The 16,754-nt window shown below is 46.3% G+C and overlaps 1 pseudogene; it reads right to left on the bottom strand.

Moving 5' to 3' along the window:
- Positions 1–7,833: 7,833 nt before the first annotated feature.
- LOC136514839 (uncharacterized) lies at positions 7,834–15,962 on the bottom strand (annotated as a pseudogene).
- Between the last annotated feature and the right edge of the window lie 792 nt (positions 15,963–16,754).

Genomic DNA, 16,754 nt, shown 5'->3' with positions numbered 1-16,754 from the left:
TCCTCATTGAGAAGGGCTTCACCATTGGGAAGGTCGACACCACACTATTCACCAAGAAGCTTGATGGACATATCTTTATTTGCCAAGTTGTGTTAATGATATCATCTTTGGATCATCAAATGAAGATTCTTACAAAGAGTTTGGTGAATTGATGTCGAAGGAGTTCGAGATGTCAATGATTGGAGAGCTTACATTCTTTCTTGGTTTTCAAGTCAAGCAAATAAGAGAAGGGATTTTTATCTCTCAAGAGAAATATACAAATGATCTTCTCAAGAGATTCAAGATGGATGAATGTAAGCCAATCAAGACACCAATGCCAACTAATAGGACATCTCGACCTAGATGAGGGAGGTAACACAGTTGATCAAACTCTCTACCGCTCTATGATTGGTAGCTTGTTATATTTAACCGCATCTAGGCCCGACATCATGTTTAGTGTGTGTATGTGTGCTAGATTTCAAGCTAATCCTAAGAAAACTCATTTGATTGCCGTTAAAAGAATCCTTAGGTATCTTAAGCACACATCAAGCATTGGCCTTTGGTATCCCAAAGGAGCTATATTTGAATTAGTTGGCTATTCCGATTCAGAATATGCCAGTTGCAAAGTTGATAGAAAAAACACATCCGGAGGGTGCCATTTGCTTGGTAGATCACTTGTGTCTTGGTCCTCCAAGAAACAAAATAGTGTGGCTTTGTCCACCGCCGAAGCGAAATACATTACCACGGGTGCTTGTTGTGCATAAATTCTTTATATGAAACAAACTTTGCTAGACTACGGTGTAGTTCTAAAAAAAGTACCTATTTTGTGCGACAATAAAAGTGCGATAAAACTTGCAAATTATCCGGTTCAACACTCTCGCACCAAGTACATAGATATCTGTCATCACTTTCTTAGAGATCATGTTGCAAAGAATGATATATCATTAGAAGGTGTGAGGACCAATGATCAATTGGTGGATATCTTTACTAAACCGCTAGATGAGTCGACTTTTTGTCGATTGCGGAATGAGCTCAATGTGCTTGATTTTAGTAACTTCACTAAAAAATGAGCTTGTGTTGTCCCTTGCATTGCATTGTAATATACAACATGTTTACTTTATGGTAATGCTCTTCGGGCTTGTCTAACATGGTTAAGAAAACTACCAAAAAGCGAGGGGGAAGGAAGCTTAACCCTTGGATCAAATTGACAAGCTTAACCTTCCACTTTCAAGTATTGCAAGCATTGCATAATGTTGCTTGTCTTTATCTTCAATTGCCCCCCTTATTGCCTATTTGCTTAAAAGAATTATAGCCTTTTGAAAATTTTGAGGGTTTGAGAGAGGTCACTCCACATCAGTCCCAATTGGTGTTTATTTGGATCTCATTGAAGTTGGGACTTGATTGGGAACAGGCAGCGCGAAGAACTTTGAAGATTTGCTAGAAAAAGAGTGACCGGACGCTGCACCGACTCTAATATCCAGCGTCCGATCAGTTCACAGGAGGTGAACCTGCTGCGATGGAGTGATCGAACTCTGATATTCAGCGTCCTGTCAGATGGTGGTTTAGCGTCCGGTCGATCGAAGATGAAGGGAGACAGGTTGCACCGACTCTGACCTGCATCTGTCAATGGTGATCGGACGCGTCCGATCACGATTCTAGGGGTTTTGGACCTCTCTGGACTCGATCGGACTCTGGGTGGCAGCGTCCGATCGTTGCCACCGGAGCGTCCGGTTAGTTCCAATCGTGCGGGTTTAGGACTTCTTCTCCATTTCCTTTTCTATCTCATCGGGGGACTTCTTATAACCCAATCCACCGTGCCGTTTGACCTAATCTTCATCCCACACCGCACCGACATCGCTGCTGTGCCCTAGTCGCCGACTCAGCAAGCTCGCCACGCCGCCCAGCTCCTGAGCCACGCCACCCAGCTCGCCGCGCCGCCCAGGATCCGAGTCGTGCCGCCCTGCCCCCGCGCCCTCGCTATCGTGCCTGCGCACAGCCGCTCCAGCGCGCCGCCTCTAGCCCGTGCCATCCACGCTCGCGCCTTTTTCACGTCACCGTGCCCTACGCCAGCGCCGTTGCCGTGCCCTGCGCCAGCACCACCGTCGTGCCCGTGCTCTGCTTTAGGGCCGCCGTCGTGCCTTCACCAGAGCCGCACCACAGCACCAGTCGCTCGCGGCTCAACAGCACCACCAGAGCCTTTTCTTGTGCCTACTTCGCTGATCCAGTGCTCACTGCCTCATCGGAATCCCAACCCTAGCCGATCCGGTGGTTCCCCGATTCGTTCCTCTTCTCATCGATTTGTCGGTTCGTCAGGTAGCAAGCCCTCGTTTCTAATTTTATATATATTGCTTGCTTCTTAGGATTTCATATCTCTAGATATGTTGTAATTATTTATAAATCCAATCTATTCTAATGTGCAGCGAGTCAGTGTTTCTGAGGTCTCATTGGCAGTTGTCAGTCAACTCGGAGCCAAGCTCGCGAGTACGGATCGAGGCCAAGCCTCGGAAGCGACAGTTGGTAGTTGATCTTTGTCAGCGATAGTTATTCTTTTCAGATCCATCAGATGGCTCGTGTCAAGAATGTCGGAGGAGGTCCTGGTGATGAGGATCTGAGGCCCCCGCCTCGCCAGCCTACAGATGCAAAAGGCAAGGCAATGAAGAAACTAGCGACAAAGAAGCGCAAATACCCTGATGCAGATACAGCGAGAGCAGCCATAGTTGCAGAGGCCAGAGAGCGCACATAGAGAGGAGGTGCTCGGAGTGGTGTTGTTATTGTAGATCAGCTTTCTCTATCTACGAGGGCTGCACTTGAGCAGGTTGAGCGCCATCATGGTGGCTCAGCTGGGACTATCATGGTTGGAGGACGGCATGTGGCTATTGATGAGAGTCAGCCTCAGGAGGAGTCACAGCAGCAGCCATAGTCAGCAGATCAGACTTAGGAGGGAGAGTAGGCCGAGGAGACAAAGCAGGCACCTCAGCTACAGCTTCGCCGCTCTGGTCGTACCCGTGCTCCAGTCACACCGAGGTCAGAGACACAGAGGAGGGGTTCACGTCCACCGCCTAAACCACAGGGTCCACCTCTAGTGACTCACTTGGATTTGAGAGCCGCCATGGCCAAGCAGGTGCAACAGCTCAGATTTGTGGACTTTGAGCAGTGGTCCCACCGAGGAGGGATGACCGAGCTTTAGAGGGGCTTTACACACCACTGCAGGAAGATTTTATAATGCATATCTTAACAGTGGGGCAGCGTTCAGATCTCAGAGGGTGTGCAACATTGAGTCCATTGTAGCAGTAGCTGAGAGCATATTTGTCTGTACCTAGCTTACCTGCCAGGGCTAACAGATTTACTTGGACGGACATGCTATATGTTCCATCTTGGGTCCGTCAGTTCTATGCTACACTCCGGATTGACCCGCAGCATAGATTCATTCACTTTGCTTTCAGAGGCAGAGATTACAGGCTGATGAGCTCTAGGGTCAGAGAGATACTTAGACTTCAGGAGCAGCCCATCTGGCTACATGAGGTTTGCTATGGATAGACAGCGCCTCCCAGATGCCTGTGGCCCCCTACAGATCTGGTCCGCCATTGCTTCATAGAGTCCTTCGGCGAGGGGTCGAGCAGGACACCTAGTGATCTCACTCCTACTGCTAGAGTGCTTGATGCTATTATGAGGAGGACCCTGCTTCTGAGAATGGGATATCACGAGGGCTTGACATGCATACAGCTCTGGCTACTGAACTCTCTGATGCAGCAGACTGTGTTTGATATTTGAGATCTCCTTCTATTAGAGATGGAGGATACTATTGTAGAGGGGTTCAGGGGTCATATGCAGCTGCCATATGCTCACTAGATTACATTCTTGATCCACAGGGCAGTTACTATGAGGCCATCTGAGATGCTGGCAGAGTATAGTGGTGCTACTACAGAGTTCCCTACATACAACATGACTCAGATGATCCGCCATAGTGCACTAAGGACTCCTAGCCAGCCGCGCCATCGTCCAGGTGCTAGAGACTACAGCCCAGCAGGATGAGACCATCAGGGTATAGTAGCTATAGAGGAGGAACAGCTTGATGCTCAGTAGGAGGGGATGGTCGAGAGCGACCCTAGTGATAGCTCAGATGATGACTACCGTGATATCCCTCAGATGCCTCCACAACGACATGACCATGAGGCCAGTAGCTCTAGTTCAGCTCCACCTACACCGCAGACAGACCTTGCTCTACTTGCCATACTTGAGCGGATGAGGCAGGATCAGGCTCGCCATGCTCAGGAGACCGCTCCTACATTTGCACAGTTTCAAACTCGACAGGATGAGTTCCAGCGACAGCAGCAGGCGATCCAGCAGCAGCAGCAGGCTATACAGCAATAGCAGCAGGCCATGCATCAGCAGCAGCTTCTCATGCAGTAGCAGCTACTTAGGTTTATGCAGCATGTTGTGACAGCCATTGGGGCACCACCGCCACAGCCTTCACCCCAGCTTGGTCAGCCTGCCACCACTTCTATGACTCTAGCTTTACAGCCAGTGGGCTTCAGAGTCAGGGACCACCAGCGCCACAGTTTCCTTCACCTACAGAATAGGTGTCCTAGTGGTTTGCTTTGCCAGTGCCAGCCTCGCAATTCACTCCTCTTCATACGGGCTTTACTCCGCCTCAGAGTTCGTCAGTGCTCACCCTAGTTTCCAGGAGCCTTGGTGCTTCATTCAATGAGTTGACAGGGCACCCGACTCCGCTAGAGCTACATGTCCTAGGTCCTTCCATAATTGCACCTATTACCGGGACTACAGAGACGTTCCCTTCTTCAGTTGCATCATCAGAGCCGCCTGCTACAGTCATACCTGCAGAGTCTCAGGCCACACCTATCCCTGATCCGACCTAGACCGCTTCAGCATCGCTTCTAGATACAGAGAGTCAGACTGCTCAGAGCTTAGGATCGGATGATGATGGCACACAGTTCCAGCTCACTCCTCGCGCCTCAGCACCCGACTCGTCCGCTGCAGCCCCGCCGACCAACTCTTAGGTTTTGGTGTTTGACGCTAAAGGAGGAGAGGGATCGAGTATGTTAGTCTTAGGGGAGCGATACTTTTAGGGGGAGTCTATCTATTACCTTATAGCTTATCTATTATATTTGGAGTTTTATCTGTGATACATTATGCATTAATGTTTACTATTATGCATTGAACTACTTAAGTGTGATTGTAATCGTGATATTAATGTGATCGTGATATTTATGTGATATGTGACATGTGTGCTCTCTACTTTGAATTATTTATATGTCATATCACTTGTGTTATGCTCATTTGCTTTGCTTCCGCGTTTAACTCCGATGCAAATGAGCTTTATTACTTGTACTCATGCTTATTTCATACCTTTGGAGTACATTATGTTGGCTTGGGTCATATAAGCTTGCCTAACTCTTTTGTTCTTATTGACAAAAACTTATATGATCCAAGCATGTTAAAAACCTCATCTCTTTCACATACTCGAGGTGGTATTATCATCAATCACCAAAAAGGGGGAGATTGAAAGCATCTAGGCCCCTAATTGGGTTTCGGTGATTAATGACAACACGTGATTACTGTGACTAACGTGTGTTTTGCAGAGGCAATTAAGTTAGGTCACGGTAATGGAGATCGATTGGGCTATCATGGTGGTCATGCCCCTATAATGGAAATCGTTTCGATTTTCAAAGGATGGACGATAAGGTTAAGGATAGACTAGTTCTAAGTGTCGTTTGGTGTTGAGGAGACACTTATAGTAGTTTATGACTTTGTTTTTCCTTTGGACGTACTATTAAGGGGGGTATGGATGGGTAGCTTGACCTATGTGAGTCTAGTGGGTTAGGTGTAGTGCACACTTGCTAAATCTAGCACTAGGTAGCTCCTAAAAAGCCCTTAGATCCATTGGAGCAAACTTCATTCACGTATGATCGAGAGTTGGAAGTGAATGGAGGGTCTAATGCTGACCGGACGCTGGCGTAGATTCCGGTCAGTTCATTTGATCAAGGTGAAATCGTCTAGCGTGACCGGACGCTGAGAGGTGAGTGACTGGACGCTGGGTTCCAGCGTCCGATCGACTCCAGTAAGGTTCTGAGAGGGAAAATCATGACCGGACGCGTCCGGTCACAACTTAAACACTGGATGTTCGGGAAGAACTGACCGGAGCGTCCGGTCACCCCGCAGAGGCACATAACGGTTCGTTTTTCAACTAAGGTTATAAATACTTCCTCCATTCGTGAGAGGGGGTACTTTTGCTCATTCCAACAGCTGAGAAAAACCTTTGAGAGTGCTAAGAAGAGCAAGGTCCTAGTGAGGTGATTGAGATTTGAGAATCCCAAAGAGAGCCCTCATTAGTGAAAGCAAGAGTAGCAAAGTGTGCATCCACCCTTCTCATTAGGCTTGTCGTAGTCAAGTGAGAGTTTGTGCTTGTTACTCTTGGTGATCGCCATCACCTAGACGGCTTGGTTGTGATTGGGAGCTTGGTGATCATCCGGCGGAGCTTGTGGATGACCCAACTCAAGTTGTGAGCGGTTGTGGGTGATTCACCGCGACGGAGTATCGAAGAATCAACCCGTAGAGAGCACTTGATCCTTACGCGGATCAAGGGGGAGCTACACCCTTGCGCGCGTGCTCCAACGAGGACTAGTGAGGAGTGGCGACTCTCCGATACCTCGGCAAAACATCGCCGCGTTCCTCCTTCTCTCTTTACTTTAAGCATTTACTTTGAGCAATTCAATTCTTGTCATTTACATTCATAGAATTATCATGCTAGAGTAGGATTGGAATATAGGTTGCTAAACTTTTATGCGGTAGATCAATAAAAAACATTTTCTAGGCACAAGGGGTTAATTGGGCTAACCATATGACTTAATTATTACAAAGAATTTTAAAAGTAGCTAAATTCACCCCTCCTCTTGGGCATTTTGATCATTTCAGTGTTGATCTCATCCGACTCGGCCCAACGGTCGAGTTGGACCTTGATCTAGTGCCCTGATCGGGGGACATCCAACCAAACCAAGGTTGGTGGGTCCTCGTCGCGCAGCACCATATAGAAGCAGGTGGGGGCCAGGGCACATGATACGAGGTTCACCTGAGCCGCTAGACGTCCCCACCTACTTTCTAAACCTAGACCAATCGAGAGGGGTGCTGTCAGCGACGAGAAGCGCCACCACTGTCTCTGCGCCACGCCGGACGTCTAAGCCATGCCGGACTCCACTGCGTTCTCTACCCCGACGCCGCCGCCACCGAACGACGCCACCGACTGGACCTCGACATGGACGGCTCATTCTTTCCCAAAGCTGACGGTCAGCCACTCCTACATCTCCCTCTCTCACTGTCTCCCTCTCTGTATCAAGTTATAGGTTGAATTGAACTAAACAAGTACCGGATTCGCACTCCAATCTACACCTAGATGATCCTAAGAATTTTAACAAAAAAGACCTTGTACAATTCTGCTAAACAATAAAAGATCAGCACTAGATTCAACTTCTTCACAATTGGTTCCACCCCACGCGGCCGCGCGGCAACGCCACGCGTTGCTTTCTAGTGAGAAAGCGGACCACGAAAAGCTGAAACACGAAGGCCGAAATTGTAATGCAAATGCCCAGCATAAACACGGACGCCGGAAAACAAAAAAAAGATCACGGTTCACGGACGCCACTACGGGTCCACGGCCCACAGGAAAATGCACGAGCAGCAGGTCTGTTAGTGCAGCTTTTGTTCTTCCTAAAAGTGGAAGACACTGAAACAATCGCTCTCCCCTGACGTGAAGGAGGCTCGAAAAGAACGGTAAAGCAATTTAGCTTTTTTAATCTAAAAAAGGGCACCAATAAAATCTCCGTTGCTAGTTGCTACGGCCTAATCCGTTTTTGCACTCACACTCTGCTTCATTTTGCAGAGAGTTTTCACCATCCCCTTGCAGATCTTCCAGAACCAGACGAGGTTCATCAGCGAGAGCAACGGCGGCACTGTCAGTATGCTGTAGAACCCCAGCGGGAACACTGTCCTCACCTGGAAACGTAAAACACCATCACGGAACATGACTAAGTTAATAAGCCTGCTTCATTTTCGCGTCTACAACCGGATAAGCAATTTTAGCTTCATGGTGTTAGAATCATGGTGTAACTCTAGAGGTACATTCGGGGTAAAGCTTCTTACTTAGATGAGAAAACAGTTGATGTACCTCGATCTAAGTCACCATTTGGTCCACGGACGCCGTTGTTGTGGCAGCTCCAGCGTAGTGGTGGAGAGAAGGCGAGGTCCAGTGGCCCGGTGGTGATCGCAGGGGCGATGCAGAGGTGACGGCGGTGCGGTGGGGCATCCCGTCACTGGCAGCACTTCTCGTTAGATCGGATTAGGTTTTTGTGAGTGGTTACGGCGGCTCCGGTCAACTTCGTTCTCCGAGCCCTGTCCCCACACCTCTATTTATAGTGTTGTGCGACAGGGGCCCACCAACCATATTAGGGTTGGGCACCCCCATCAGGGCGCAGATCCAAGGGCCCTGGGCCTATTGGTGGAGATCAACTAACATTCTTCCCCTTGATCTCATTACCATCTTTTAATTTTATATCATTTACTTTTGTTCATTCAATTACAGATTAGCGCATAGAGCATGTTTCATCGTCACAGTCAATTGCCGATAGATTTAAGTATTTAACAGCTACAACACACCACTCTGTTCTGAAATAGATACTTAACTTTTGGGCCTTCTTTTGTCCAGGAATTTTAGGCTTTCCCTTAAACCCATGTTAGCTACACGTTGGGTGGTAAGCCTTTTATAAGCGGATCCACGAGCATCTTTTCTGTACTTATATGCTCAAGACTTTATGACATAATCCCGGACTTTATCTTTCATAACAATATACTTTATTTCAATGTGTTTGGTAGCACCACTTGACTTATTGTTGTGAGCATACTGTACTGTCGGATTATTATTGCAGTATAACTTAAGTGGTCTATAGATGTCGTCAACCACCTTCAAAACCGGGTATGAACTTTTTAGCTAATTCACCTGCCCCGTTGCCTCAACACGCTACAAACCCAGCATACATTGTGGACGATGTAGTGACAGTTTGCTTTGAGCTTTTTCATGAAATAGCTCCCCCTACGAGAGTGAATTCATATCTAGACATGAATTTTCTATCATCTCCCGCATAATCAGAATCTGAATATCCCACTATATGGAGTGAATCAGATCTTCTATACGTCATCATGAGGTCTTTCGTTCTTTGTAAATAACGCAAGACTTTCTTTACTAATTTCTAGTGTTCTGTTCAGAATTGCTCTGGAATCTGCCAAGTAACCCGGTAACAAATGCCAAGTCAGGGCGCGAATATACTTGAGCATATTGCAAGCTTTCGACAACTGAAGCACATAGAATTATTTTCATTTGATCGATCTCATATTAGTTCCTGAGGCATTAAAAATATCCATATATCTGTCGCCCTTGACTATAGGAGCAGGTGAGGGACTACATTTGTGCATACATAATTTCTTTAAGATCTTTTCTATGTATGTCTTTTGTGACAGTCCTTATATCCCTTTACTTCTATCTTGGGGAATCTCGATCCCTAGAACGAACGAAGCTTCACCAAGATCTTTCATATCAAATTTTGAGGACAAAACTTCTTTGTCTCCAGCAGTAGACTGACATCACTACTAGCAAGTAAGATATCATCCACATACAGGACAGGAAAGATAAACTTCCCATTCTTAAACTTTGCATAGACACAATTGTCCCCTACATTCTCTTTAAAACCCAAAATTACTTATTGTCTGATCAAACTTCAAGTACCACTGTCTTAAAGCTTGTTTTAATCCATAAATAGATTTCTTTAGGCAGCATCCCATTCGTTCTTTTCCTTCCATGACAAAACCCTTCGGTTGTGCCATGTAAATATTTTCCTCCAAGTCCTCGTTGAGAAATATCGTCCTTACATCCATCTGATGTAATTCTAAATCGTAATGTGCCACTAATGCCATTATGATTCTGAATGAATCCTTATATGAGACTAGAGAAAAAGTCTCATATAATCAATCCCTTCTCTTTGTGTAAAGCCTTTTGCCACAAGTTGCGCTTTATACCTCTCTATTTTCTCTTGGGAGTCAAGTTTTGTTTTGTAGACCCATTTATAGCCTACTGTTTTGGCTCCTTTAGGAATTATCTTTAAGTCCTAAACTTTATTGGCATTCATAGATTTCATTTCATCTTCCATGTCCTCAAGTCACTTTGTTGAATGATCACTTCTCATGTCTTCTTCAAATGAGGTGGGATCATCCTCCATTTGAAATTTCTCAGTATTGTATATATCATAGTCAGTAGAAATAGTTGATTTTCTAACTCTTTGAGACCTTCTAGGGGCCTCTACATTTGGCACATCTTCTGTTTGAGGCTGTTGTTACTCTCCCTCATGTGTGGCAATAGGTTCTATTGGATCCTGAAGAACAGATTCCTCATCGCCATTCATTCTTGCCACAAGCGGAATAACAACAGGTGCTAGCACCACAGTATCTTGCACTGTCGGTGCAACGACAGTAGGTAGTGAGAAAATTGGCTCATGAATCATTGGAGTAGGCGCATACACCCATTTCTCTTCAAGGTTAATTTCTCAAGCTACCATGCTCCCCTTCATCAATTCATCCTCTAGGAAGACAGCGTGTCTCGTTTTCACAAACTTTGTATGTCTCTCTTGATAGTAGAAACGAAAACCTTTTGACTTTTCTGGGTAGCCAATGAAATGACAACTTACTATTTTGGGATCTAGTTTTCCAATGTTTGGGTTAAATCCTTTAGCCCCAGCAGGGCTCCCACACACACGTAAGTGTTTAGTGAGGGTACTCTTCCTGTCCACAACTCATATGGCGTTTTCGACACTGACTTACTTGGTACTCTATTAAGAATATGAATGATGGTTTTTAACGTCTCCATCCACAGGCTCATCTGTAAGGTGGAGTAACTTATCATACTACGCACCATATCTATCAGGGTACGATTGCGTCTTTCAGCTACTCCATTCTACTGAGGTTCGCCCAGTGTAGAATACTGGGCTACTTTGCAATTCTCCTGTAAGAACCTTACAAAAGGTCTAAGAATTTGGCCATATGGGATATGCCGACCGTAGTACTCCGCCACGGTCGGACCTGACTATCTTAATCTTTAATATCTTAAATTTATTCAATGCTTCTGTTCTTTCTTTGATTGGATAAATGTAGTCATAATAGGAGTAATCATCTGTGAATGTTATGAACAAATCATAACCATCCACACTCTTTATAGGAAATTGACCACAGATGTCTGTGTGAATAATCTGTAAATTTCCTGCGCTTCGTTTGACATTTTTCTTAATTTTCTTTACACACTTTCCTTTATGCATTCTCTGCATTATTCTAAATCTGAGAGCTCTAATGGAGGAAGAATATTATTCTTAACTAGTCTTTTATTCTCTCCCTCGAAATATGGCCTAAACGATAGTGCCATAATTTCGACGACGTATCGTGAGCTCTCTTATACCACAATTTCTAGATTAACTTTCTGTCACCAACTGTTTTATCAGCTGGGTAGCATATGTCATTGAAGAGCCAGTGAACTGACTCTTTATTCTATCGAGGTACTCGGTGACCATGTCACACTCTGGGATTGAGCCCACAATTGCAGGCTCAATCGTGTTCTTTATCATAGCCAAAAATTTTTTGTTGGTAGTGACCCTCTTCCTATGCTCAAAGTCATAGAATATCTTTTGGGATTCAAAATCCCTCTCTTTAGTTGCCCAAGCGGCATTAATCTCATTTGTCTCCCTCACCGGTGCCACAGGATCAGTGGGACACGGTGAGGTGACTACCCAGTCCATCTTAGCCAAGATGAAAACCAGGTTAAACCTTTTTTTAGCATAAAAATAACAACAATTGCATGCCTTGATTCCAACGTTGGTTAAAATCAAAACATACAACTCTTCTTATACATTAAATCTACATCACCGTTGGGCAGAAATAGAAATAATGCATAAATCATTAAAATTTACGATATTGTTACTAACAACGTTGGTCAGAAAATAACATTATAAACACGTCAAAATCTCTTTTTCTCCAATTATACAACTGTTTTTATAGACTAATTCTACATCACCGTTGGGCAGAAATAGAATTAATACATAAAATCATTAAAACTATGATATTTTTATTAATAACGTTGGTCAGAAAATAATAACATCATAATCATGTTAAAGTCTCTTTTTCTCCAATTAAATATTCCGTTGGTTCAAAATAACTGGAGAATAAACAATTTCTTTAGCAGCGGAATAACTCTCTTTTTCTCCAATTAAATATCACGTTGGTTCAAAATAACTGGAGAATCAACTATTTCTTTAGCAGCGGAAAATAATTCAATTTAATGAATTTTGCCCACAGGACAAATCTCTTTTCTATTTTTCTTTAAGCCATTAATCAATTTCCAGGAAATAAACATTTACTGGAAAAAGAAAAAAAACAAAAAAATGATTCATTTTCGTCACTGTTCATTCAGCCTAGCCGGCAAAACGGCCCGGCCCAACTCCCTTGCGCGACGCCCGGCCGCACCCAGGGCCGCAACCTGGGCCTAGGCCGGCAAAACCGCTCGGCCGCGCGCGCCCGCCTGGGCTGAGTCTGGCCCAATCGCGCTCCGCCGTTGGATCGCATCCGACGGTCGCCCGGCTGTCTCGCCCGAACAAAACCAACCCGACCGGCCGCGTCGGCCAAAACCCTAGCTCATTCTTCCTCTTTGACTCTCTCTCTTCGCTCTCTCTGTCTATCTTTCTCTTGCGCCGCGTCGGCATTAGCGACGGCGGCCATGGTGGCCGCTGGCGTCGTGAGGAAAGCAGCCGCCGGAGCATGACCAGCAGCTCCCCTTCCTCCTCTTTCTTTCTTTTCGCCTCGCTCCTTCTTCCTTCTCAGCGCAGCAAGCAGCAACCGAGGGAGCAAAGAGGTGGAGCGGGCAGCCATGGCGCCGTCGCCGGCCCCCTCGCCGGCGCGCGCTCCCCAGCGGGTGAGCGCGCCGCTGTCGAGCGGCCTGGCCGCAGCGCCCCCTTGGCCGAGCCCGGGCGAAACATCTCCCCCCAGCTCGGCCCTCTTCTCCCGCGTCGGCGAAGAGTCAGCCCTGCGCACGGCGAGGTAGGGCTCTTCCCCTTTCCCCTTCTCTGGTTTGGATCTTCTTTTCTCTTATCCGAACCAGTATTTGGGATTAGGGTTTAGATCTAGGGTTAGGGTTTCTTTTCCGATTCGATTCGTCCGATTCGGTTTTTCTCTTCTTTTGATTTCTTTTCTTTCTTATTTGTACCGAATCACTCTCTTCCCCTTCCTCGTCGTGAGTTAGGGTTAGGGTTCGGGTGAACCCGATTCGGTTTTGTCTTGAAGCTTTGGCGAGATAAGCCTCTTCCCCTCTCCCCTTTCTTCTCTTTTTGGACTTGTTCTTCTCGGTTGAGTCCGATTGGGATGGGGATTCATTCTAGGGTTACATTCTTGGGGTTAGGGTTTCATTGTGTGTCATCTCCGTGGAGTCTTTACGGGTTTTAGGGTTCGGCCTCGTGAGCCGAGGGCCCTTCCTCTTCACCTAGTTAGGGTTAGTGTTCGGGAACCACTGTTCTTCTTTCTTTTTACTCCTTTCCTCAGATCCGAACTGGGTCTGTTCTTTTCTTGCCGCGCGCCGGCGAAGGCATCTTTCCCCGCTCGGTGGCGGTGGTGACCGGGAGTTGGGTGACATCCGCCACCCCCTGGTCCCTTTTCTGTTTTCTTTTATCCGGTTAGGGTTAGGGTTTCAATCTAAAATGGATTGAACCCTTGTTCTCTTTGATTTCTTTCAATGCTCTACCCTATACTTTGACCTCGGCTCTGATACCATTGTTAGAATCATGGTGTACCTCTAGAAGTACATTCGGGGTAAAGCTTCTTACTTAGATGGGAAAACAGTTGATATACCTCGATCTAAGTCACCATTCGGTCTACGGACGCCGGTGTTGTGGCAGCTCCAGCGTAGTGGTGGAGAGAAGGCGAGGTCCAGTGGCCCGGTGGTGATCGCAGGGGCGATGCAGAGGTGACGGCGGTGCGGTGGGGCATCCCGTCACTGACAGCACTTCTCGTTAGATCGGATTAGGTTTCTGTGAGTGGTTACGGCGGCTCCGGTCAACTTCGTTCTCCGAGCCCTGGTCCCCACACCTCTATTTATAGTGCTGTGCAATAGGGGCCCACCAACCATATTAGGGTTAGGCACCCCCGATCAGGGCGCAGATCCAAGGGCCCAATTAGGCCTATTGGTGGAGATCAACTAACACATGGTTTACGTACCTGATCAAAATGCAGGTACATGTGAGGGAAGAAGTACACGAACAATATGATCCGAGCAACCTGCAATGCCACGCATGAGATCGATGAGCAATCACAGCACAAAAGGGAAGTTCAGAAGTGGAGCAGCCAGCACTAGCAGGCCATTACCAGCCATCCAACGAACAGTGCCAGTCCATTGTACAAGTAGAGCTTAGAACCCTTCCGGCCAGCAAGATCCAGATACCTACAGGGGGGAGAAAAACATGGCACATCCAGTAGGAATTAATCCATGACGTTCTCCGATCCAACATATGAGAGCTAGCTAGCATCAGTAGCTGGAAATTTAGAGTGTCTGAATAGAATATTACCATCTGAGGTTCACGAAGGGAGTGGTTGCTTCAGTGAATTGGACCATGAGGATGTAGAAGTGGCCTTTGCCGCTCAACAGGGCAAGAGAGATTGCATACATGGAGAGTCCATGGTGCAAGAGCTGAACATTCAGAACCACCGGAACAAATTCTTGTCAGGTATGGTTTAAAACACAGGAGAAAAAACTTCTCTCTAATTAATTACTGTATGTATGGTGATATAATAAATACAATTCCTTACATATTCCTTTCCGCCTAGGCGAGGGAAATACCACAGGATCATCGCCAAGTCTGTCAAGAAGTAGCCAAGAGAGACCTAGTATAGGGAGGACAAAACATACATCATTGGGTTGAACTGAACATCTAACACGCATTTCTGAACAAATATTTTGGGACACCCCCTGGTCTTGCATTTTTGTCTCCATACTGAAAATAACATTGGTGTATGTATTTTGGGTGCAGAGTAAATTTACCCCGAACATGCCATCAGATAGCCATGATTTTCTGTCTACTACGATGGCAGTACCACGAGCGTCCGCACTGAAAAGGTCAGATATCACCAGCAGATACAAGGAGACTGCCGCAGCTGCCAACCCCTGAAACATGGAAATAGACGCATGCATAATTATTAGTAACTAGCATGTACAATGGATATCTAGATAAACTAGTGTATTATAATGGTTATTGATGAGAATATGTATATATGTTTCTCATCAGAAATCGTAGTACGTGTGAAAAAGGTAGGTCTTCTAAGAATCTCTGACCTGTTATTCCACTCAATTTTATGCATCTCGTTTAGCCCATCATAACCCTAGAAGCACCGAGAGCTAACTTGGCGAGTCAAGTCGTATACCTGCGAGAATATACACAATAGGAGCTCTGGAGCTGTTAATTCAGTGGAACGGCTAGAAAACTATGGTTTAAGTTAAAAAAACACACACACTAAAACAAACTCCGGTCAATTTTGTGCTAACAGAGATGCATCATGAAGATTCCACGTTGAGATTAAATAAATTAGCAGGTAGATGCCTAGATGGCAATGGAGATGACTTAAGCCCCTTTGGCACGGCTCATCCAAAACGGCTTCACCGGTGAAGCCAAAGCCGATGAAGCCAGAAAAACTGGTTTTTCCCGGCTTTTAGTTTATTTTAACCCCGACTTACAAAACGGCTTCACGCTACAGTGCCTCGATTTACGCAAAATAGATGAAGCCGAAGCCGGCATAAGCCATGCCAAAAAGGCCCTTATAGCTGCGCACATGGCGATCCCAGCGAGAACCGAAGCCGGCCATACGATCTGCTCCTGGGGCCCGAAGCTGATGAGGTCCATGCCTAATCTTTGCTCCCCTCCTCCCCCACCTCTTCGATCTTCGTCGATCGATCAAGCTAGCCAAAAATTATTCTTGCGAGCAATTGAGAGACCCAGCCGATGGACTCGTGGCGATGCTGGAAACTAAACGAGTTTCCTGTTTCCTCCGGGGCCGGGCGGATCGGAAGCAACAGCGTGTTCGGTCTCTGCGTTGCTTTGCTACGCGTCCCTGTTGCGGGCTGCGCGCGGGTCTTTATAGGGCCGGCCGCACCAGGCAGGGCACGCCACAGGCTGAACGAATCGATGATGGATCCGGTCCGAGAGCAACACCTCTTCTTTCTTCCGTCGCCACAGCGGCTAGGACCCGAGGAGGGGCAAAAACCTGTTTTTTGATCGGAAGTCTTCAAAAGTCTTCGGTGTTTTTTGATTGAATCGGAAAGTCTTTGTGTTTTAACCAGCCGTGCGGCATGTGTGTGGGGGAAAATAAAGGAACGTGTGCGATGAACCGGAGGAGATTGGACCTGCCGTACGACTTTGTTCATAACCGAATTTCTACCACGTTGTCAAGTCGGTACGCCTAAGGGTGAAGTATTTGAGGCGTCCAAGAAAAAAAGTACTCCTAAGGTAAGGGGTGTTTGAATCCGGTGACTAAAATTTAGGAGGTGCTATATGAGGATGTTGCATGGGGATTTGGATACTAATAAAAAAATAAATTACAGAATCCGTGTACTCAACGAGACGAATTTATTAAGCCTAATTAATCCATCGTTAGCATATGTTTACTGTAGCACTACATTACCAAATCATGAACTA

The sequence above is a fragment of the Miscanthus floridulus genome, chromosome 17 (assembly GCF_019320115.1).
Source record: "Miscanthus floridulus cultivar M001 chromosome 17, ASM1932011v1, whole genome shotgun sequence".
NCBI classification, from domain to species: Eukaryota; Viridiplantae; Streptophyta; class Magnoliopsida; order Poales; family Poaceae; genus Miscanthus; species Miscanthus floridulus.
Note: the sequence above shows the minus strand (reverse complement) of the source record. Positions and strands in the feature narration are given on the sequence as shown.